This window comes from Maniola hyperantus, chromosome 21, assembly GCF_902806685.2.
Source record: "Maniola hyperantus chromosome 21, iAphHyp1.2, whole genome shotgun sequence".
NCBI lineage: Eukaryota > Metazoa > Arthropoda > Insecta > Lepidoptera > Nymphalidae > Maniola > Maniola hyperantus.
Genome location: NC_048556.1, coordinates 8828734 through 8847467, shown reverse-complemented (window position 1 = coordinate 8847467; position 18734 = coordinate 8828734). Strand labels below are relative to the sequence as shown.

The following is an 18734-nucleotide window of genomic DNA, read 5'->3' as shown; positions in this document are numbered from 1 at the left end:
GCAGGGACTTCCACACACCGCGGTTTTGCGCCGTCTGAACCCAGCTGCTCCCTACGACTCTCATTTGACCCTTTGAATAAGTTTATACGATTTTTTTTTACCAACTAGCTGATGCCCGCGACTTCGTCCGCGTGGAATTAGGTTTTTAAAAATCCCGTGGGAACTCTTTAATTTTCTGAGATAAAAAGTAGCCTATGTCACTCTCCAGGTCTTTATCTATACCCATACTAAAAATCACGTCAATTTGTTGCACCGTTGCAACGTGATTGAAGGACAAACCAACAAACCATTAAACCAACAAACAAACACACTTTCGCATTTATAATAAGGGTACTGATATTGTAGATCGTAGTTTTACACGTGAAGTTGATAAAAAACTGCGCTAAAAATATACTTAAGTACTTACAACTGTACATATTATCAAGTGACTGTTAGTTGAGATTGACTTTACAGATAGGGCAGTGTTGTTTGTATTCCACACCTTAACGGCCCATGCCTACCAAATATTGTACTAAGAAGCTATTTTCGATTTTGAACCGTTGATCAATAGCTTTTTGTGCCAACATTTATTAACTTATCTATATTAAGTATTACCTAAACATATTTAAAAAAGCCAAGTGGGAGAAGACTCGCGCAGCGAGCGTTCCGAACTACAGTCGTAATTTTTCGACATTTTGCACGATAAATCAAAAACTATTATGCAAAGAAATAAATAAAAATCTGTTTTAGAATTTACAGGTAAATACCTTTCATATGATACACCACTTGGTATAGTTATCTTACTTTGAGAGTTGAAAATACAAATTATTTGTTCATGAACACATTTAATTTCTTTTTTGTGATGTAACCACAAATTCACTGTTTGCGGATTTATTCCTTTACTTATGCTTAACACCTACCCTACCAAATTTAATGATTCTAGGTCAACGAAAAGTACCCTATATAGGTTTTCTTGATAGACACGACGGACAGGCAGACAACAAAGTGATCCTATAAGGGTTCCGCTTTACCTTTTGAGGTACGGAACCCTAAAAAAGCGATATCATACCTATCCTTACTCTGTTTACCCACCCAACGTACCCAGGTACCTATTACCTAATTGCAAAACTTTCAAAGGTGTCGGTTTTAACTTTGAGTTGCGTGGGGGCAAACATAAATCTCTAAGTACTTAATTCATTCGCCTGCTTCTTATGTAAACCGAGAATATTACCTATTTGAACTTCAGCCATAAATTACGTAAACTGCGCCATCATGAAGACACCCAGAATCTCCTTTCTTCAATTTCAAGCCTATAAAAGTGGTTATAAGCTAAGAGCGGTTTCGAAATATTTGTGTCACCTAAAATGTTTCCTTAGCACATTTTAGAAAAATATTTCAGCTTAAAGTGTATTGAATAAAAACTACAAATGAAAAAATGTTCTTATTTATATATAATAATACTAGGTTATACTCGTGACTTCGTCCGCGTGGACTACACAAATTTCAAACCCCTATTTCACCCCCTTCGGGGTTGAATTTTCAAAAATCCTTACTTAGCGGATGCCTACGTCATAATAGCTATCTGCATGCCAAATTTCAGCCCGATCCATCCAGTAGTTTGAGCTGTGCGTTGATAGATCAGTCAGTCAGTCAGTCAGTCACCTTTCCCTTTTATATATTTAGACTAGATGATGCCCGCGACTTCAGCCGCGTGGATTTAGGTTTCTAAAATATATCGCGTGGGAATTATCACTCGGCTATCACAGCTTTTTTGAAGTGTCTATAGGTACTAGCAGTAGCGTGCAGGTCATAGAGGCATAAATGCAGTGTTTACCCCAGTTGTAATAGCACGATGCATATTTTCATTATGACCTGCCAGTAAACAGGTTCCTACCTAACTAATGCATACCCTAGCTTCAAACCCTGTTCACGCAACTGGGTACTAGGTATATCAAAATTTCTCTACGGCAACTATGCAGTGCAATTTTCATTCGGAGCCACCCTGCGCTACTCATTAAGCTACTAAAAAATAATTTTATTCTTTGAGATTCTTGTCAATCATTTTTGTGTCGGTTGTGTTAGCCCTTTTGTATCATTAAAATGGTAGTAATACTGGTAATAACCTACAAAATGGTAACTCTTCCACCCGACTGAATAGAGTTTCTCGGAGGCAAATATTAAGTCAAATAATCCTTTAATGAGGTTTGCTGTATTTGCCTTTCGCAGACATAATACAGTTTCGTGCTCAAATTGAGCTCATAATATTCTCAGCAACCCTTTGTTTCATATTAGTTTTATTCATTTTAGAATGTAGGCTTATTACATAAACCATAGTTCACACTTAGTAATAACTAGCTTATGCTCGTGACTTCGTCCGCGTGGACTACATAAATTTCAAACCCCTATTTTACCCCCCATGAGTTTTCAAAAATCCTTTCATAGCCAATATCCTCGTCATAATAACTATCTGCATGCCAAATTTCAGCCCGATCTATCCAGTAGTTTGAGCTGTGCGTTAATAGATCAGTCAGTCAGTCAGCTTAGACTTAGATGATTCTTCCATCTATTCCAGGACTTTTTGTACACGCACACTTTTTCTGCTTGGGTAAATTTATAATAATAGAAGTTTTTACTACCCCTTTCAATTTTCCGCAGTCTGTTTAATAACGTTTGAAAATAATCTAGATATTGTCCTTGTCCTTGAACTTTGGTAGTTCCTAAATAGTTTTTAGTCATATCGATTTAATATAATCGACTAAGAGCCGGCGAGTGCCAGACCTTCGTTATTTTATAAAAACTGAAAGTTTCTCTGCATATCGTCCCCAACACAGGGAGAAACAATCAGCGACTATGAAGTTTGAATCATGGTGGCTTTGGGAAAAAACAGGTACCTAATAAATGTGTAAAAAATCTTACGTCAAAGTATAAAGTAACAAATAAACCTGGAATAGCGGTGGAATAGTTATACTCTGTTTTATCTTTCTCTGTCATCAGTAATTTGACATTTGAAGGAAAAAGACAAAACAGAGTATAACTATTCCACCGCTATTCCAGGTCTATAGAGCGCACTCTGACTTAGGTTAGGCTTAAGACAGAGTTAAAACGAGACAGAGCCTATATCTCTCACATAAATCTGTCTCGTTTTAACTTTGAGCAAAGTCAAAAAGTGCGCTCTATAGATCTCAGCCTTAGTATCCTACTAGTAGTAGTACTTAGTAGCCGCATATATATATATATATATATATATATATATATATATATATATATATATATATGCGGAAGTGTGCATAGACACACTTCTACATCTGCACCATAAACGGATTTCTAATTATTAAATAGATACATAAAACCAATTCAAACTGTTGTTCAAAATATAATAACTAACGTAGGTGCCTTTATTATAAAACATTTGTGTCAATGTTTGTCATGTTATAATATTATAATAAGGCCGTAAAAATAACATTACTTACGTATATGGCGAGTAACTATAGAACAATAAACAATTGTTCTTAATTTATAATGGCACAATTTAATGATACTTTAATGTACGCTCTTCCTTATTACTAATACAAAACAATGTTTAATTAGAATAGAAATAAGGATTTAATACGTGCTCATCAGAGCAAGGTAAAGGTGACGGTTACTGACGCGCTTTCCAATACAAACGTTATTCCTAATCCATACTTAATATTATAAATGCGAAAGTGTGTCTGTCTGTCTGCCTGCCTGTCTGTCTGCTAGATTTTCACGGCCCATTCGTTTAATCGATTTATATGAAATTTTGTACAGAGGTAACTTGCATCCCGGAAATTGACATAGGCAACTTTTTATCCCGGAAAATAAGAGTTCCCACGGGATTTTTAAAAAAGCTAAATTCACGCGGACGTCGTCGCGGGCATCATCTAGTTTTATTATATTTCTTATTGTTCTAGATATAAAACTAAGCTATAGATTTATCTCCGTATTATCTAGGTTCAAGAATAAGTAATAATATTATAGTAAAAATAAATTATTGGTTTAAAAGTGGAAAGTTATGACTACCTAAATACTCATAACGAAAATTCCCATTTTCGGCAATATATTTCGAAAAATATTTTTTTGATCTTTATTAAATTATTTTAATTAAAGTTAACCACTTTTTCGAAATAGGACGGCAGTATAATCAAGAGTTCTTGAGTTTCTTGTAATTACATATCGCACCCTTAGATTTATTTTTTAGGATTGGTTTTTGAGTTGTAATAGTTTATATCTAGGGGTGCGATATATTGTATAGAGATGTCAAATTATGTCATTTTTTTCGTCCATACTGAAATGAAAAAATGCAAAGTTAATTTAATTTCCTCTATTTCATAAACTCTAAACTAAAACTCAAATCGGCTTAATTTTGTAGGACTACATACAATTAACAACCTAAGTATTTTGTTGACCTTTTACTACTTATGTAAATATGAAATACAGTAATCACTTCGCACATTATGTAATGCAAACTTGAGATTGTTTGACAAATAAAAGGTAGGTATTTACACCTTAGTCAGGTAAATAAATAAACTACAGCTATAAGTATACATGACAATTAGGTAACAATGGCACATTTTGAAGTTAAACGTTTTTATCTTGAAGTTAACTCTCTTGCCAGGACTTTTTCTCTCAATTTTTTAAGTTATTTATTGATTACAGTAGGTAGGTATGTGTTGAGGAGTAAAAAGTATTAGATAAAAACGGAAAAAACCAATTTACATTTAGTTTTTAGGGTTCCGTACTTCAAAAGGAAAAACGGAACCCTTATAGGATCACTTCGCTGTCTGCCTGTCCGTCTGTCGTGTCAGTCAAGGAAACTGTAGGTACTTAGGTACTTCCCGTTGACCTAGAATCATGAAATTTGGCAGCACAAGTAAAGGAATAAAAAATCTGATAACCGTTCATGAACAAATAATTAGTATATTCAATTTTCAAACTAAGATAAGTATACTTACCAAGTAGGGTATCATATAAAAGAGTTTTTCTGTATATTTTTCACAGATTTTTATTTATTTTTATAGATAGGTAGGTACCTACCTACTTACGTACTAGTTTTTGATTTATCGTGCAAAATGTCATTTATATTAAACGTCTAATTTCACGCTTGTACTTTAAATAGCGGTAATTGCCTACTAGGTACTATTATTATGATTCTTTTGTAGGTAGGTATTCGACGAGAAAGCATAGTCTCAATTTATATTCTTAACTTTTAGCATACCTACGTAATGCAGACAAAAATGAAATTTATAATTTTTTGAATAGGTAATAAACCTAGGAATAGCACTTCAAAGATTTTATAAATCCTTAAACATCTTAAACATCAAAAAGAACATTTATTGTCTGCAGTGAAAACGTATTAAAAAATTACTGTGTAAATTACCTAGTAATATATAGGTATAGGTAATTTAAGCATTAACAGCTTAATATAAAAATTCTAACATAGGTATACCTACCTAGTAGGTAAAAGTCAAAATATAAGTAGGTACCTAGATCTAGTTCATATTATAAACGTTACACGCCCGGCTTTGAAGCCCTGACTTTGGATCTGGGTAGGAATTAATTGAAACCCTAGATAAAGTCTCTATATGGCTCTACATAACAGATATAATATACCTACCTAACTGAAAGTAGATATTAGCTTTATACCTTTTAGATACATAACGTAACATATAAACCTGCAATATTTTTTGTTAGAAGCCTAAATATTCAGGCGTCTTATAATTTCGGTGTTTAAGTTTTGGTTTTAACTTTAAGTTGTAATTTAAGCAGTGCAGTTTGAATATCTTCGGAGATGGAGAACGGAACTCCTCAAGGGATAAGAGTAAATTGCTCGCGATTATTAATTAAATACATAAGTATCATGTAGGCACAGATCATCTAGGTAAAAAATACATAAGTATTAACAATTTAACAAATACGTGCTAAATAAATCGTTCTTTTCAAAACCCTCACCTATCAACATGTTGTAGTCAATGTCTAAAAATAGAATACAGAAATTTAAATAACTTACGTATGTGAATTTACATCATAATCGAAACGGCAGCGTTCGTTTGAACAGCTGAATTTTTTACAAACCCCGTAAAAAGATACCAAACAGCGATCATCGCCTTGTCGAAACTCCGTTATTTTATTTTTCCAAATTTTTTGGAAATCCTCCCAAAATAACTCACTGACAACCTTGGAAAACACAATTTTGCACTAAACACAATTGAAACTATTAAGTATTAGTTATATTTTCTTGTTTCACAGTAGTTTTTATTTGATAAAAACTCGGATCGGTTCCCGCGAAAATCGGAGAGCGACGCGTGCACCCCCTACCGCGACAAAATTATAACTGACGAAAAATTCAATTCAACTTTCAAGATCTGCCGTTCAAGTTTCAACACTGAAGTTCAAGTTTACGTTTAATACGGAACCCTAAAAAAGTAATGATGGCTGGTAGTGTATGTTATTTGGTTATGTATTTTTAGAAAACCGGTTCCAAAAGATTATGTCGATTAAAAATTATACATAACAAAGGAAATTAAAACGTATATTGCTTGCGTTACGGTACAATCGAGGTCACGTCAACCAAAACGTTGTTAAATTTTTAATTATACCCAGATACAAAAGTGTAGATAGGTATATTCTATTTTGGAAGCAATGATTACATACTAAATTAATTCAGTACTTACCATAATATTATAATTTTTGGGTACTTTACCTGGTAAAATAATGCTATACCTACTTACTTAATTATATACCTACGTCCAAAAAACGAAGATAATTTTGATACCTATGTAAGTACCAGAGGCGTCTTTACCTATGGTGCAGGGTGTGCGGCGCACACGGGCGCCGGGTCTTAGAGGGCGCCAAGCGCCCTCTAATGCGACACCTCCAAAGATGCGTCGATGCCGGCGCTCTCAAAGACCCTGCGCTCGTGTTATGGCCGACGCCGTCATCATTTAAAATTGCACCATTTGCATCCGAATTTCCGTTTGAAAATATAACTGTTAGTATTCCATTTTGACCCTGCTCCTACTAGACTAGAGGGCGCCAGGGTACTGGTTGCACACGGGCGCCACAAGGGCTCGAGACGCCTCTGGTAAGTACATTGTTTTTTATTATAACCGGTTTTAGAGAATTAAAGTATTATTTACTTATATAATCATATGGACTAAAATTAGAATTTACTTATTTATATTATGCTCGTTGTGAGCAAAATTCGTCCGCGTGGGCTACATAAATTTCAACCCCCTATTTTACACCCTTAGGGGTTGAATTTTCAAAAATCCCTTCTTAGCGGATGCCTACATCATAATAGTTATCTGCACGCCAAATTTCAGCCCAATCCCTCCAGTAGTATCAGCTGTGCGTTGATAGATCAATCAGTCGCGCTTTCCTTTTATATATATTTAAGAAGATAAGTACTTACTAGCTTATCCCCGCGACTTCGTCCGCATGGACTACACAAATTTCTCAAGGGTTGAATTTTCAAAAATCTTGTCTTAGCGGATGTCTACGTACGTCATAATAGCTATATCTGCATGTCAAATTTCAAGCCGATCCGTATAGTAGTTTGAGCCGCGCGTTGATAGATCGGTCAGTCAGTCAGCTTTTCCTTTTATATAGATAGATTTCAGTGTTCAAAAGAGGATCGGAGTTGAGTTTTAGTTTTGAACTTTTGTACCATAAGCTTTGACCGTATATTAATTTTAGGAAGCAATAAAATGAAAGCCTTTTAAATCTGGATCTTTTTGTCTGCCCTACGTACTTACCCTTACTTACCTTTGTAGGATTATAAGAATCGTCGAACTGGAGTTTACGACCACTTTTACGATCACTAAGCCCCTGAAATCAGTTACCTTTTCTTCATTTTGTGTCTAAGTATCTAACCATTAACGATGACTAAGGTAACTACTCAATTAAAATGATGGGGACTATGCAGTGTACATGGACCTCGCGTGAAATTGGCTTTAAATAAAACTTTTGGTTTCCAAGTACCAGATCAATTTTGTTCGTATAAAAAGTAGCCTTTGTCACCCGGACTATACATAACAACAAATAAATTGACACCTCATTCATTAAAATCGGCCCAGTAGTTTAGCCGCTATAGTGGAACACACATAAATACATACATACATAGACTGCCACAATCATAACCCTTCCTTTTGGCTTTGCCGTAGTGGGGTAAAAAAGAAGCCTAAGTAGGTATCTAATAAAAACTTTGACCCAAAATTAATTATTTTCAGCAATAACTTTTTATTTATTTAGGGTCTACTTCAATGCTATTTATTCTAAAGGAATATGTTTACTAATCCTATATTATCCAATCAATGATGCCCGCGACTTCGTCCGCGTAAGTTTGGATTTTTTGAAAATCCTGTGGAAACTCTTTGATTTTCCGGGATTAAAAGTAGCCTATATCTGTCTCTGAGATGAAAGCTGTGTTTGTACCAATGATGATGCCCACAATTTCTTCGGTGCGAACTTAGGTTTTCAAAAATCCCATGACGAGAGCTCTTTAACCGACTTCAAAAAAAGGAGGAGTTTCTCAATTCGTCGGAATCTTTTTTTTTTTTTATGTATGTTCCCCGATTACTCAAAAACACCTGGACCGATTTTGAAAATTCTTTTTTTGTTTGAAAGGGTATTTCAATTTGGTGAAGATCTGATGAACATCTTGGAAGATAGATACTGGAACTCCTCAACGGATAAGAGTAAATTGCTCGCGATCAGTGTAATAGCTTAGTAAACAGTAGATTTTTAACCAGTCATAGCATAATTAATTCCATGGGGCCACTAAAAATTGTGAAATAAAAATTTTTTACAAAAAAAATAAAAACCGACTTCGTTACATAAACACTAAAAATTGAAAAATAATTTAATTTATTACCGAATATATTATGTATACAAGAGTTAATATAGTTCCATAATAATATTTTTTGGGGTCGGTGCCAATGAGGTGCCATTGTGGAGACCCATAAAAATATGAAGTCTAGACGATTCGCGCAGCTAAAGCTAATTGGCACCGGCACCAAAAAGTATTATTATGGAACTATAATAACTCTTGTATACATAATATATTCGGTAATAAATTAAATTATTTTTCAATTTTTAGTGTTTATGTAACGAAGTCGGTTTTTATTTTTTTTGTAAAAAATTTTTTTGATTTTCCGAGACAAAAACTAGCCTAAAATCCTTCCCTGGGCAGCAAGATCTGTGTGTCAAATTATTGGATACCTAGTATAGAAGCATGCTGGATAAGGATCAGTATTCTAATGTATTGCCTAAGCCACTGCAGAATAAATAGCCTTGACTTCTTTTGTGTCTGTTCCAAAAAACACAATCAATTCTAGACTTCAAGTACCTAAAGTGACTAAAAATAACAACTTTAATCACTAAACTTATTTCGTAACGCAAGGAACCCACGCCAAGATATTTTTTACTTGTGACCTAGATATTAACTCCTTCACAATATTTTTTAAGTAGGTAAGTAATTATATGTACTTAAAATCGATATTACAAAACATTTTTAAAGCAAAAATACTCGTAGCTCTATATTTTTTATTCATAAAAATATTATATTGTATACAAAAAAATATTATATAAGTAATTTCCTCATATTTTTTGCCTTTTTTTCAATCGCCAAATATACCTTAACTAAGAAATAAATTAGACGTTTTGATAGTTTAATTTATTTATAAAAAATATTTGACGTTTGAACTTCGTTTGAAAAATCAGCTTTGAATGTAATAAATGAAAATGTCTTGACATTTTTTTCTGCACATGAGACACGATTATTTTAATTAATTATTTCCTAATAATATATAGATCAATATTATAATATTTTATCTACATCTATCTACATCTATCTACATTCTAAATGCATAATTTAGATAAAACATTAGTTTAAAACTTTATCAGATCTAAGATATGAATCTGTTAACATGTGAAACAACAAAATTATTACTATTAATTTTCATTCATATGGCAATATATCTACCTAACAATTGACTAAGAGCCAGCGCGTGCCAGACCTTCGTTATTTTACAAAAGCTGAAAGTTTCTCTGCGTATTGTCTCCAACACAGGGAGGAACTAATTCTATTTTTTTTAAATTTTAGCTTCTAATCAAACTAATCAAACTAGCTTATGCTTGCGACTTCGTCCGCGTGGACTACACAAATTTCAAACCCCTATTTCACCTCCTTAGGGGTTGAATTTTCAAAAATCCTTTCTTGGCGGATGCCTACGTCATAATAGCTATCTACATGCAAAATTTCGGCCCGATCCGTCAAGTAGTTTGAGCTGTACGTTGATAGATCAGTCAGTCAGTCAGTCACCTTTTTTTTATATATTAAGATTAGGATTAGGATTGCAGCAAAAAACAAAGAAAGATTTTTGCGTTAACGCTTTATGAAGCCCTCGATAATGTGCGTAATAATTCTATTATGATGGAAATCTCATAGGCATAGTAGGTATAGACTATAGAGTTTGCAAACAACAGTGTGTTAATCTTGAACGAGTTGATTGATCGTTAACGTTCTAAAGATAAAAGATTATGCAATAGGTAAAACATTTAAAAATAATTTACATGTATTTTGTATAGGTACCTACTCATGTCGGTTTGAAGTTTGATATCTAATTTTAGACGTTCATTTTCCTCATTTTGTTCTGATGGAGCGATTATTATGTTAAAACTTGTGGTCTTTTTTATATGCCATATTTGTACCTACCAGGGTGGTTGTGGATTCCAATATTCTGATATCCGCGAATGCGGATGCGGATTATTAGAAGTTCACATTAAATCAAAGAGTTCCCACGGGATTTTTAAAAACCTAAATCCACGCGGACGAAGTCGCGGGCATCATCTAATTACGAATAAAAACAAACTTTTTGAAAACGATTAGCTAACCCTTTCAGAATGTAATATAACAATGGAGCAATTCATGTTGGACATAAAAGTACAACCCTAGTCAAATTAACTTCACAATCCCTCCTAAGAGAGGGTTAGTAACTAGTTTCGAAGCTGTTTAAGCAAACACTCTCTGTTCTAAGTTCTAACATTACGGTTTGGTCGTAGGGTTGTCACCTTTCAAACACGAACCCTATTTTCTAGGGTTCCGTACCCCAAAAGGAAAAATGGAACCCTTATAGGATCACTTTGTTGTCTGTCTGTCTGTCTCTAAAAAAATTAATTATGTTTTGAATTATCGTACAAAATGTCGAAAAAATACGACTGTAGTACGGAACCCTCCTTGCGCGAGCCTGATTGGCACTTGACCGGTTTTTCCCGTTAGTTATGATATTGGTACCTCTAAAAGAGAAGTGAATTGGCAGTAATACCTTATGGGCAGGCGCGCTCCACCAGGTTGCAACGTCTGCTGTTTGTTGTGATTACAGTCATGAGTCAATCGTAAGCCTATAAGTAGTTTAAAAAAAAAGGTTCAATGTTTAGGTGACAACCCTACAGTACTTACTAGACTGTATGATGTAGCCCGCTGAGGATTAGGGATTGTTTGATCTTTAGTGTGTTAACGCCCCTGGTCTCTACCGGGTGAAAACCACCTCCTATTTCAAGTTTTTAGAGTTTTTTTATTACACTAAAGTTCATGTTTATTAGTAGTTTAGTACAGATTTTTTAAATGAAAATATTACAATAAAACTTAAAGCTAGCCTTATTTAATTACTATACAAATCATGTCCACGTGGAATGGTGCCAAGAATACTGGCTGCATTTCCGCGCTGGACAGCCAGGCTGAACCGTTGCGCAATAAATGAGCCAGCCCTTCTGTCACCAGATGAGGCTATTAATCGTAATGAAATGTTTCGTAAATTTTTTTTAGCACTAAGACTCCATGGCCCCAGGGCTCCACGGCAAACGGAACAAAAATGTAACTCTCGATAAGAGAGGCATACTTGCGCCGCTTGCCATTTTCAGCTGTTTCTGCTGCGGCTCCCGGTCTTGATGCAGTCTCCCTGATATGACACGGGGCCAATGTGTCAACGCAAGTTGCGTCCCACATTAGCGCCCGTCCCCATTCCCAGGGAATAGTTTTTAGAGTTATAAATATAATTGCTACTGATGACTAGCTGATGACTGCGATTTCGTGCTTGTGGATTTACGTCTTTGATTTTCCGGAAATAGAAATAGAAATAGTGTTTATTTCCGGGATAAAAAGTAGCCTATGTCACTCCCCTCTTTAACTATACCGTGCAATTGGGTTGAAATATCGACAAATAAAAACATCAAATATTAATCGTGGTATGTACCCGTTATTTACATTAAAATATGTCGTTAAACCACGAAATAAGCTTAAAATAATTTTATTTTTATTTTATTTATTTATTTATTTATTAGTATTAAACAAACATAAAGTGACAAACCCGCACAAATGATTTAAAAGTTTAGAAAAAGTAAAGTAAAGAAAAGTCATTAGTTTAACTATACCCAATCACGGCAATCCGTTGCTCCGTTGCGACGACGTGATTGAAGAAACCAACAAACAAACACACTTTCGCATTTATAATATGGGTAGTGATAGTGATGATACACGCAACTTCGTTTTATTTGGATTTAAGTTTTTAAAAATTCCGTGAGTAAGTACTTTTTGATTTTAAGGGATAAAAGGTAGGTTGTGTCACTCCAGGTCTTAAAATCGCGTCGATCCGTTGACTCTCGGCGTGATTGAAGGATAAACCAACAAATTAACGAAATAAAAAGACACTTTCACATCACTACCTATTCATGCGAAAGTATGTTGGTTTGTCCTTCAATTTAACGAATACGCCTGTCTCCGTGTGTGCACGTAATGCCATCAACAAGTCGCTGCAGGTGGCCATAAAATTTATAGACACGACCACTCTGACAAGTGTGAACGATTGAGAAGAAGAATAGTTAAAGACCTGGAGAGTGTCACAAGCTACTTTTTATCCCGGAAAATCCAGGTAGATCAACCAGTGAATAATAATATTAATAAAACTAGCTTATGCTCACGACTTCGTCTGCGTGGACTACACAAATTTCAAACCCCTATTTCACGCCCTTAAGGGTTGAATTTTCAAAAAACCTTATTTAACGGATGCCTACGTCATAATAGCTATCTGCTTGCGAAATTTCAGCTCAATCCGTCCTGTAGTTTGAGCTGTGCGTTGATAGATCAGTCAGTCAGTCATTCAGTCAGTCAGTCAGTCAGTCACCTTTTCCTTTTATATATTTAGATTTAGATTAATTAATCAATATCCAATGCTCTCTTTAGTGTGGATTTTTTGGCAGCCTGTAGGTATATTTACTAATCGACCCTACATCAAATGCACTCGACCGTACTTCAATTTCCGATCTATTGTGAAGGAATAGAACAAATAAGTATAGAGTACCAGGAAAGAGGCGTAATGGCATATTAATTGAGCTAATATATTTGTTGATTTGTATGATAGATTAGTTAGATACTTTCATATGATGACTTGTTAAGCACAGTGGCGTGCACAGTGTTTGAAGCCAGGGTAGGCATTAGTTAGGTAGGAACCTGTTTACTGGCAGGTCATTAAAGATGGGCGTTATTGGCTATTTCTGGCAACGGTTAATCAACAGTTATTTAGTTTCAATACCAATATTGATAACCGTTGCCGAATATCGGTATCAGAGTTGTGTTTCAACTAATTTAATATGCGCAACGCGCAGCGGTTTCCGTAGTAGTAACTAAGCTAGCTGTCGTATCAATACCGCGTCTGTATAGCTAGCGCGCGCATATTCACTAAAATAAAACCAATTTTACTTTCATGAATATCGTGAAGTAATCACAACCTTAAGTTCATAGCAGCAAAGTTTAATTATAATGATCATTGACATAGGTCAAACTATAGTGGACGCCTGCACGAATAGTTTGCCACAGTCCAGTTAACCAAAAACATTTCACGAAGATTGTTAACCAAAGAGGACCTTATCTCTATTACTCTAAGGCTAACTGTATTAAGATTGATAGATCAAAGTGTAATGGACAAGTACTTGTACAGTTAAGCCTTAGCGTAATAGAGATAAGGTCGGCTTTGGTTTATCAAGTTCTTAGTTACTAAGCCGGTAGCCAATAACCGCTCCTTCTCAGCTTTCAGTGAAAGAAAGAAAGAGAAGGCATAATTATTGCGTTTCTAGTTACCAAAAAACCAAACAATGCATTGTCAGTTGCCAGTTGGCAGCGTTGCGTTGTCAGGTGGTTCGTCATAGATGTTAGCTGATAACCGTTGTTAGCTACGACAATAACGCTACGGTACGCTATAGGGCACGGCAGCGGTTTTCAGTTAAGTTAAGCTATAGCGGACACATGTCTACAGGTCATAATAAAAAATATGCATTGAGCTATTACAACTGGGGTAAGCAGTGCATTTATGCCTCTATCACCTGCACGCCACTGGTTAAGCATGATAGTCATCAAGCGCAAATTACTTAACTTGCAAAACACTGACCTAACTCGCAATTAAAAAACGATCCTTAGCTGTGAGAGGAACAAAGATATATTATTCCCGACAGGTGGTATTTGGGGATTTGTATGATTAAATGAATCTAGATCTAAATCGCTTGGCGGCACGGCTTTGGTTTGGTATACCTAGTAGGTACACGACAGGTCGAGTTAGCAATCGGGGTATGAGGCGGGGGGACACCTCGTACACCCGCACAGCGTCCGCGCTCGGCGGCACCGGGTTAGCGCGGGGTCTGTGCCGGTGTGAGAGACGTCCCCACCCCGATTGCCATCTCGAACCTTCGCGGACTATAGGTAGGTAGTTAAAAATGATTACATTCACAGATGCAAAGTTACGGCAGATGTTTTACGTCGCTACTTGAGTTAAGTCGTTACATTTCCAAATTAAATCCCTAGCACACGACTCACGAGTAAATCTCTCTAATACCCATTTCATCTTCTACGTTTTATGAGATAAATTTCAAGATTTAACGCACATTGAATTTTTAGATTATTACATGAAAAAGGGAGGGTAATGTTTTCAAGGTTCAAAGCGAGCATAAGCTTTTTTTTTTTTAATTCAGATACAAGTTAGCCCTTGACTGCAATCTCACCTGATTGTAAGTGATGATGCAGTCTAAGATGATAGCGGGGTATGGCAGTTTTTATTAAACCCATACCCCTTCTACACGGCATCGTACCGGAACGCTAAATCGCTTGGCGGCACGGCTTTGCCGGTAGGGTGGTAACTAGCCACGGCCGAAGCCTCCCACCAGAAAAAAGCTAGCATAGAGGAAGGCGGAAGACCGCGTTTGGTGGCGCGCTCTTGGAAAGGGTTGTCTAGCTGTGGAGTGTGGACGTAAACAGGCTGATGGATTGGATTGGATTGAAACAAATGAATAAAAAACTTCGTTTTGTGCGGAGTGGTAATCGAAATACGCTTCCAATTTCACGTAAATTGAACCTACTGTATTGAATTTAACTAACACGGCTTTCAGCGAAGCCCAGATACTTATATCCAGCTATTGATTGATTGATTGATTGATTGATTGATTGATTGATTGATCAATCAATCAATCAATCAATCAATCAATCAATCAATCAATCAATCAATCAATCAATCAATCAATCAATCAATCAATAGCTGGATATAAGTATCTGGGCTTCGCTGAAAGCCGTGTTAGTTAAATTCAATACAGTAGGTTCAATTTACGTGAAATTGGAAGCGTATTTCGATTACCACTCCGCACAAAACGAAGTTTTTTATTCATTTGTTTCAATCCAATCCAATCCATCAGCCTGTTTACGTCCACACTCCACAGCTAGACAACCCTTTCCAAGAGCGCGCCACCAAACGCGGTCTTCCGCCTTCCTCTATGCTAGCTTTTTTCTGGTGGGAGGCTTCGGCCGTGGCTAGTTACCACCCTACCGGCAAAGCCGTGCCGCCAAGCGATTTAGCGTTCCGGTACGATGCCGTGTAGAAGGGGTATGGGTTTAATAAAAACTGCCATACCCCGCTATCATCTTAGACTGCATCATCACTTACAATCAGGTGAGATTGCAGTCAAGGGCTAACTTGTATCTGAATTAAAAAAAAAAAAGCTTATGCTCGCTTTGAACCTTGAAAACATTACCCTCCCTTTTTCATGTAATAATCTAAAAATTCAATGTGCGTTAAATCTTGAAATTTATCTCATAAAACGTAGAAGATGAAATGGGTATTAGAGAGATTTACTCGTGAGTCGTGTGCTAGGGATTTAATTTGGAAATGTAACGACTTAACTCAAGTAGCGACGTAAAACATCTGCCGTAACTTTGCATCTGTGAATGTAATCATTTTTAACTACCTACCTATAGTCCGCGAAGGTTCGAGATGGCAATCGGGGTGGGGACGTCTCTCACACCGGCACAGACCCCGCGCTAACCCGGTGCCGCCGAGCGCGGACGCTGTGCGGGTGTACGAGGTGTCCCCCCGCCTCATACCCCGATTGCTAACTCGACCTGTCGTGTACCTACTAGGTATACCAAACCAAAGCCGTGCCGCCAAGCGATTTAGATCTAGATTCATTTAATCATACAAATCCCCAAATACCACCTGTCGGGAATAATATATCTTTGTTCCTCTCACAGCTAAGGATCGTTTTTTAATTGCGAGTTAGGTCAGTGTTTTGCAAGTTAAGTAATTTGCGCTTGATGACTATCATGCTTAACCAGTGGCGTGCAGGTGATAGAGGCATAAATGCACTGCTTACCCCAGTTGTAATAGCTCAATGCATATTTTTTATTATGACCTGTAGACATGTGTCCGCTATAGCTTAACTTAACTGAAAACCGCTGCCGTGCCCTATAGCGTACCGTAGCGTTATTGTCGTAGCTAACAACGGTTATCAGCTAACATCTATGACGAACCACCTGACAACGCAACGCTGCCAACTGGCAACTGACAATGCATTGTTTGGTTTTTTGGTAACTAGAAACGCAATAATTATGCCTTCTCTTTCTTTCTTTCACTGAAAGCTGAGAAGGAGCGGTTATTGGCTACCGGCTTAGTAACTAAGAACTTGATAAACCAAAGCCGACCTTATCTCTATTACGCTAAGGCTTAACTGTACAAGTACTTGTCCATTACACTTTGATCTATCAATCTTAATACAGTTAGCCTTAGAGTAATAGAGATAAGGTCCTCTTTGGTTTAACAATCTTCGTGAAATGTTTTTGGTTAACTGGACTGTGGCAAACTATTCGTGCAGGCGTCCACTATAGTTTGACCTATGTCAATGATCATTATAATTAAACTTTGCTGCTATGAACTTAAGGTTGTGATTACTTCACGATATTCATGAAAGTAAAATTGGTTTTATTTTAGTGAATATGCGCGCGCTAGCTATACAGACGCGGTATTGATACGACAGCTAGCTTAGTTACTACTACGGAAACCGCTGCGCGTTGCGCATATTAAATTAGTTGAAACACAACTCTGATACCGATATTCGGCAACGGTTATCAATATTGGTATTGAAACTAAATAACTGTTGATTAACCGTTGCCAGAAATAGCCAATAACGCCCATCTTTAATGACCTGCCAGTAAACAGGTTCCTACCTAACTAATGCCTACCCTGGCTTCAAACACTGTGCACGCCACTGTGCTTAACAAGTCATCATATGAAAGTATCTAACTAATCTATCATACAAATCAACAAATATATTAGCTCAATTAATATGCCATTACGCCTCTTTCCTGGTACTCTATACTTATTTGTTCTATTCCTTCACAATAGATCGGAAATTGAAGTACGGTCGAGTGCATTTGATGTAGGGTCGATTAGTAAATATACCTACAGGCTGCCAAAAAATCCACACTAAAGAGAGCATTGGATATTGATTAATTAATCTAAATCTAAATATATAAAAGGAAAAGGTGACTGACTGACTGACTGACTGAATGACTGACTGACTGATCTATCAACGCACAGCTCAAACTACAGGACGGATTGAGCTGAAATTTCGCAAGCAGATAGCTATTATGACGTAGGCATCCGTTAAATAAGGTTTTTTGAAAATTCAACCCTTAAGGGCGTGAAATAGGGGTTTGAAATTTGTGTAGTCCACGCAGACGAAGTCGTGAGCATAAGCTAGTTTTATTAATATTATTATTCACTGGTTGATCTACCTGGATTTTCCGGGATAAAAAGTAGCTTGTGACACTCTCCAGGTCTTTAACTATTCTTCTTCTCAATCGTTCACACTTGTCAGAGTGGTCGTGTCTATAAATTTTATGGCCACCTGCAGCGACTTGTTGATGGCATTACGTGCACACACGGAGACAGGCGTATTCGTTAAATTGAAGGACAAACCAACATACTTTCGCATGAATAGGTAGTGATGTGAAAGTGTCTTTTTATTTCGTTAATTTGTTGGTTTATCCTTCAATCACGCCGAGAGTCAACGGATCGACGCGATTTTAAGACCTGGAGTGACACAACCTACCTTTTATCCCTTAAAATCAAAAAGTACTTACTCACGGAATTTTTAAAAACTTAAATCCAAATAAAACGAAGTTGCGTGTATCATCACTATCACTACCCATATTATAAATGCGAAAGTGTGTTTGTTTGTTGGTTTCTTCAATCACGTCGTCGCAACGGAGCAACGGATTGCCGTGATTGGGTATAGTTAAACTAATGACTTTTCTTTACTTTACTTTTTCTAAACTTTTAAATCATTTGTGCGGGTTTGTCACTTTATGTTTGTTTAATACTAATAAATAAATAAATAAATAAAATAAAAATAAAATTATTTTA

General features: G+C 36.3%; 1 protein-coding gene across 9 annotated transcripts in view; it reads right to left on the bottom strand.

Annotated features, from left to right (window-relative positions):
• LOC117992211 (atrial natriuretic peptide receptor 1-like) overlaps positions 1 to 18734 on the bottom strand; it is a 180342-nt gene that overhangs the window by 91763 nt on the left and 69845 nt on the right. Inside the window, exon 1 of one of the 9 annotated variants that reach the window (XM_069505795.1) lies at positions 6168 to 6337. The exons of 3 other annotated variants lie outside the window; for them this stretch is intronic. The gene's annotated coding sequence lies outside the window, so the exon portion shown is untranslated. Of the gene's footprint in view, positions 1 to 6007; positions 6092 to 6167; positions 6338 to 18734 lie in introns of those variants that run through there. 5 more of the 9 variants (XM_069505797.1, XM_069505796.1, XM_034979867.2 and 2 more) reach the window with 5 other exon arrangements.